Source organism: Vombatus ursinus, unplaced genomic scaffold (assembly GCF_900497805.2).
Source record: "Vombatus ursinus unplaced genomic scaffold, bare-nosed wombat genome assembly UNPS02005226.1, whole genome shotgun sequence".
NCBI lineage: Eukaryota > Metazoa > Chordata > Mammalia > Diprotodontia > Vombatidae > Vombatus > Vombatus ursinus.
The window spans coordinates 92,201-98,944 of record NW_020945004.1 but is presented as its reverse complement, the minus strand read 5'-3'; positions in this window follow the sequence as shown (position 1 = coordinate 98,944).

The following is a 6,744-nucleotide window of genomic DNA, read 5'->3' as shown; positions in this document are numbered from 1 at the left end:
AAAAAAAAGGTTCCCTATCCCCATGCTCATTCAAGGATAAACTCTTCCTCACAGAGATGAGACCACCAGTGAGGATGGGCACATACAGGGACCAGATTTAAATATTACTTCCTTATCTCCATTCCTACCTCCCAACTCATAATGATACTCCCTTCTCTTCAGAGTTTCAGTTTATCTGTTCCATCTCATTTTTTTTTAATTTGGTTAGACAATGGGGTTAAGTGACTTGCTCAGGGTCACACAACTAGTAAGTGTTATGTGTCTGAAGGTGGATTTGAACTCAGGTCCTCCTGAACCCAGGGCCGGGGCTGTATCCACTGCACCACCTAGCTGACCCCCTCATTTGATTTGAGTAAGTACCTGATTTGCTCAAGGCACTCTTCTAAGCACAGGGGTGACCATACTAAGCTTTGGTGCACTTTCTTCTTTTGTATTCTTGCTATTGGAAAGAAAGGAAAAATACAAAATGGCTTTCAGTCCTGTGCGGCCCCTCTTCTACTTTTCCAGTGATAAAGAAAGACTGTCCTAGGGCTGACATAGTTTTAGACTGTATATAAATATTAACTTAACTCATGGTATTATAAATATAAGATCTTTTGCCTAATGACCAAAATGTGGACATAACATTGGAGGAAACAAGTCATATCCATATTGAAATTCTTGCTATTAATGTGTAGGAAGACAGCCAGTTATTTTGTTAGCTCAAGGGGCTTTGCAGCTGAAAAATAACCACAATAAAGGCAGGAGTTTTGTCGAGGCGGGTGAAGAACAGTGACCCTGTTTCCTTAGTTTACTTTTTGTTCTAGCTCAAATTAATTCACCTGTTAAACCAGAAAGGATTTGGGGGAAAGTTTAACCCTAAATTTAATAGTTATGTATAACCTAAGGCCAATATCTGCCTCTAGGTACAAAAGAATCAAAGGGAAAAAAAAAACCTTTTCTTATTTTGAGGGCATCCTGTTTGGCTTTTGTTAGCTGGGTGTTGTATCTATGAATAAAGAACTCTGATCCTGCTCTTACTGGGGAAATATTCTAATCACTATACCTAAGCTGACAGGAAGCTGACATAGCCTCCAGGAAACCCTGAAAAGGCAAAGCCCAGAAGGTAATATAGGGAACAACGTTATGAGACCTCATGCCAAGAAGCCTCCATGAGACCATCTGAAACCATCAAAACAGCACCTAGCAGAGACTGAGACTAGAAGAGTAACACCCAACAGAGTGACTAGCAGCCACAGCAGTCTCCATAAGCTCAACATAGAAGAAGAGAGAATGACGCATGCAGTGGAAACCACAAACCCTTTAGGATGCAGGCCCAATGAGAGCAGCACTGGAAGGCATAGGTGCCTCAGTAGCATTGGAGTCATGAACAGCTTTTCCACAAGAGTGAACTAGTCATACATGTTTCTATATGTGTACCCCACATTCATTGTCCCATTTCCTCTTGATGATGTGTTTATTTATGGGAAGCCCTCTGAGATTTGAGGGCATCTAGTTCTATTAAAATTTTGTTTCACTGTATTTTGTTTTTTATGAAATGGTTTTGCTTTGAATTGTGTCCTGCAGTTGACTAGAGGGGGGAAAAGACACCTTGATTGGGGTTTTTGAGCTATGATTTTGAGGACAGGCCTAAAAAGTACCTTGAACCTGGAGTACTTATTCTGGAAGCCCTTTATATAAGAGCCAAGAAGAAAAAACTAAAGAACCAGAAGACAAAAAGGAATAACTAAATAGAAGGATGGGATGCAAAAAAGGAATTGGCAGAGTTAATTTTTTACCATGTATCCTAGGATAATCAGAAAGATTATTTGTGGGACATTTGGTCACTTCATATTGCAGTTCTCATGATAAGTATATGTAAACAGAAAATTATGAAGCTAACTGTGTTTCATGTATCCTGTGTTGCAGAAGATGAAGAAGTAGAAAAATCTATGAAAATTTGATTAAGAGCTATGAAATTGATCAATAGAAATGCAATTTTGAAGACTTTAGTTCACCAGGTACTTCAATACTTTGTCTCTTCAATGAAGATGTGAGCATAGGGGAAGCTAAGCAATACAAGAATTAAAGTACTGGGCCTGGAATCAGGAAGACTTGAGTTCAAATTATGCCTCATATACTTACTAGCTGTGTGACCCTGGGTAAGTCACTTGCTATCTGCCTCAGTTTCTCAATAGTAAATGGGAAGAATAATAACACTTATCTCCCAGGGTTGTTGTGAGGATCAAATGAGATATTTGTGAAACACTTAGCAAAGTGCCTTGAATACAGTAGGTACATAATAAATGCTAGCTATAATTTTTGCAAAAATGTGCTGAAAAATATAATTAAAAAGTTTGATCAGATAATTAGCTTTGAGGGTAAATACTTAAGTCATTTGTCATTTTGTTTGGATGGGCTCTACCCCACTATTAAAATTACACTAGGACTTAGTGGGTCTTTGAGAAATGCTGTAGCTGAAAAAGTCATCACTTTGTAACAAACCTGATTGTAAGCTTCTCTGAGCTTGGCTGGTTTTTATACCATAAGGTCCATTACCCAGTCCATACATGAAACATTTACAGCTTGGTAGGACCTGGCAAAGCTTCAATTTTGGTAATAAAATTCTGGCCTTGAGGATCAGCTCCACACCATGATGAGGTATCAGAATCAGACTTTGGGGGGGGGGGATAATTCATAAATTTGCTTATCATTCTTTCCTACTAAAGGATATTAGTTTACCCACACAAGCACAGTAATATCTTTTACGACACAGATATAGTGCTTATCATATTGCCTTACAAATCATGGATATTCAATACAAGTTTGCTGAATTAATGTCTTCAGGATGAATTATTTTCACAATATAAGCTGGGAAAACTTACAAGATTCTAGAATGGAAAGCAAAGTTGATAGAGATGACACACCTTTGTCTTCCTGACAGATACAGGTTCTTTATGTCCTATTCCCTCTAACAATTGCCTGTCACAGGAGAAAATGTTGCTATTTGAAAAATAGGAATTATTATTTCAGTAAAATTAGATGATACTATAATCACATTCTCCAATAAAATTCAATATATTAGCTTTGTCTAACTAATAGAAGAGTGTATTCTTTAGATTATTTTTATTTAGGTGCTATTTCATTTTAATGATTTAAAAGTTAATAATATAAAGAAGGAATCTGTATAGTATTTACATATTTTATTTATCTATTTGGACAGCAAAAACTTTCATGAACTAAAACCCAATTGAATTCAACAAAATTTACTAAGAACCTACTATATATGTTGGGTGAAAAATGTATACCTCTTTGATAGAGCTGTGATCGCACTGATGCATGTACTCCCACCAATCTTGGACTACCATTGTCCATGCACTAGCGCCTCAGGTGTGAGGGCTCACCAAGCTCTTTTCAGGGCTACTCATCCACCTATGGTGTCCACCTTCACTCAACTTTCACCTGTGGTTCTGTGAAGCTGTAGCATGTGTAGCGGCCATACCCTAAAGCAGGTTGAGAGTAACCAACAGGCCTCAAAACCATCAGTGAAGTAGGGGAATATCTACCCCACACATGTGAAGACTTTCCCCATCAGAATGCGCAAATAAGAACAATTTGTTCCAGTAGGAACTGTGGATTCCTTAGGGCTTGGTCAGACATCAAAGACCTGGCCAGTCGTCTTGACTTTTGTCCTACCACTGGACTTTGATGACTCAGGAGGAGAGAGTGAGGCAGACATCTTTATGCAGCTCTGCCTCACTTAAATCCATTTCACCTACAAGTCAAGACGTCACCCATGATATAATTTGTCCTCTTTGAAAAGAAAGGACGAAGAACAACAAGGACAACAACCATTGTCCATGACAAATAGACAAATTGACATAATATAAGATAGAGTATAATGATGGTAAAACAGAAATCCAGACAAACTGTTTTACTAAATGAAGAAGGATTATACATTTTTCATTGGAGGATCAGGAAAGGCTTTAGAGGAAAGATAGTGCTTGAGCTCAACCTTGAAGGAATAGGATTCTGTAACATAGGGTTGAGTAGAGAAAGAGTGCTATCCACACATGCAGAACAATACCAATGTGGGGAGGCAGCACATGACTTATTTAGTTCAGAGAATGTCCAGGTGCATATTCACTTTATCTGGAATATAGTATATAAAGGTGGCTGTGAAATAAAACTGAGAATGTAAGTTGGAGTTAAGCCTTAAGAAGGTATTAAATGCCAAAATAAACACATAATAACACATAAACACTCTTAAATTCAGGTAAACTAAGGCAGATGGAGAGTAGCTGAGGCAAAAAAAGAATAGAGTGCAAAAACCTTAGTATCGTATAGCATTAGCGGTAGTAATAGCTGACATTTATAAAGGGCTTAGTACTTTACATTGCTAGATCATACAGATCATCTAGTTCAACTTCCTCATTTTATGGAAGAAGAAACTATGATTTACCCTACCCACACATAAAATTAGCGGCAGAACCAGGAATAGCTCCCAGGTCTCTTGAATGGTTCACTGTTCTTTCTAATACACCATACCAAAAAGACAGAAGACAAGAAAAGAAGCTATCATTAGGGGTTAAAAAATAACAACAAGTTAACTACCATGGTATCTCCTGGTATGAGTTTAGAGGTATATTTGTTCTTTCTAAATCTACTGTATAGTACACAATCTACTGTATTGCACACATTAATCACGTTAACGATCTGAAGCCTTGTATCATCCTAGATCATTAAAGAAAAATTCAGTTATATTCAGTAGGGAAGGGAAGTGTAGTACTACTTTTAGAAAGATGACTCTTCCACAGCAAAGCTTAAAAGAAAAAGAGAGTCTATAGGATTCATCCTGATTTATATCTGAAAGACCACATCCCTAGACCATATTGATCAATCAAAATTTTATTTTATTGTAACTTTAGTTACTAAGTATCAATGGATACTTTTCTTTTAAAGAAAAGAATATCATATTTAACTAAGAATAGTCTGGCATATATCTTTAAATTTGGAAAGAAGGTTATTATAGGACGAATCATAATTCTTGGTCCATCTCCACTTGGATAAAAACATGATGAGATGTTTGTTGATCCTATCAAAAACCAAAGTTAGCAACTGATTTTTAATTCAAACAGCCATAGAAAAGGGGGAAAATATTTTTTGAAAATATTGCTAGCCCTCACACTCATCCCTTATAAGAAGAAATTTGAAAGAGAAAAAAAAAACAGCTCAGTAAAACTGATTAACCAAAACAAAATTTGTATTTTAAGTGTTATTCTACATCCATAGTCCTACACCTCTGCAAAGAACAGTGGGTTCTATTCTGGTTTCTCTTTCTTGAGTCTAAGGTTGGTTATTATGATTTCAAAGCATTCAGTTTTGGTTTTATTGGTGGTGTTGGTCTTTCCCCATTAACACTATTGTAGTTATTGTGTTCACTTTATACTTAGTTTGTAGAACTTTTCCCATGCTTGTCTTTATTCATATTCATTGTTTCTCTAATCACAATAATATTCCATAACATTCAGGGACCTTAGTTTGTTTAATCATTTACTAATCAATGTGCATTTACTTTTTTCCAATTCTTTGCTACAAATGTTATTCCATTTCACTCTATTTCATTAAAATTATTTGTATCAGGAAGCTAAGCTGAGTCGGAACACACAAAAAAACTAATAGATTTATTTTTTATGATAGGATACAAAAAGAAATGATAATTTTTGCTTTCTTGACTGAAACAAATTCTACCTATAGGCTATAAAGACTCATGCTTAGAGTGCAATGAAAATGGGTTAAAACTATTGCAGAGGATAAAAAAATTTAAGATGACAAGAGAGAAAAGCTAAGAATCTAGTAATGAGGAAGTTAGAAGTAGATGCAAACATGTTGGTAGTTTATCTGGAACAGCTAAGGTCCATTTCACTTTTTCAGTAGTACAGTAAAGGGACCTTATTCATATGCACACAACTTTTAGTATTTTATAACTGACTGCTTATACATTCAAGCATCATATATATGTATATATAAATATATATGTGTGTATATATAAATATACATACATATATATATGTATGTATTTCACCCACCAGATAAATCCACTTTTCAGATCAAAACAGACCTGTCCAAAATGGAACAGGTTACTTAGGGAGGTAAAGAACTTCTCCTAACTAAAGGTCTTTAAGAGGAGTCCTGGTGATTACTTGTCAGAATAGACAAGTAGGGGGATCCCAGTACCTGAATTGGGTTAGACCACACCTTTAAGGTCCCTTCCAACCCTGAGATTTTATAATTCTGTGAGATAAAGTATGTGAAGTTTCTTTGTAAATAGAAAGAACTATATAAATGCAAAGAATAATAAATAACCTTTAAAGCTGTAAACTCTTTTTGGGTAGGGGTTGTTTCATTCATTGTGTTTATTACTAATAATGATAATACTAACTAGCATTTACCTACCATTAACTGAACAGTTTTTTGCAAAGGTTATGTTCAGATACTGTTAACCCCATTTTCTCATATGTAAAATGGGGATAACAATAGCACCTACCTCCCAGGGCTCTTGGGAGGGAAGACGTAAAGCGCTTAGCACAGTGTAAAATTGAGGGACCGAGAGGCTAAGTGACTTGTCCACCTAGTGTCACAGGGTCAGTAAACAACAGAGATTTGAACCCAGGTCTTCCTGGCCAGCGTTCTCTTCATCAGACCACAGTGACCCTCTTGTAAGCTACTGTTATTAAATGGCATTCCCTTGGTTTCAAGTCTCTT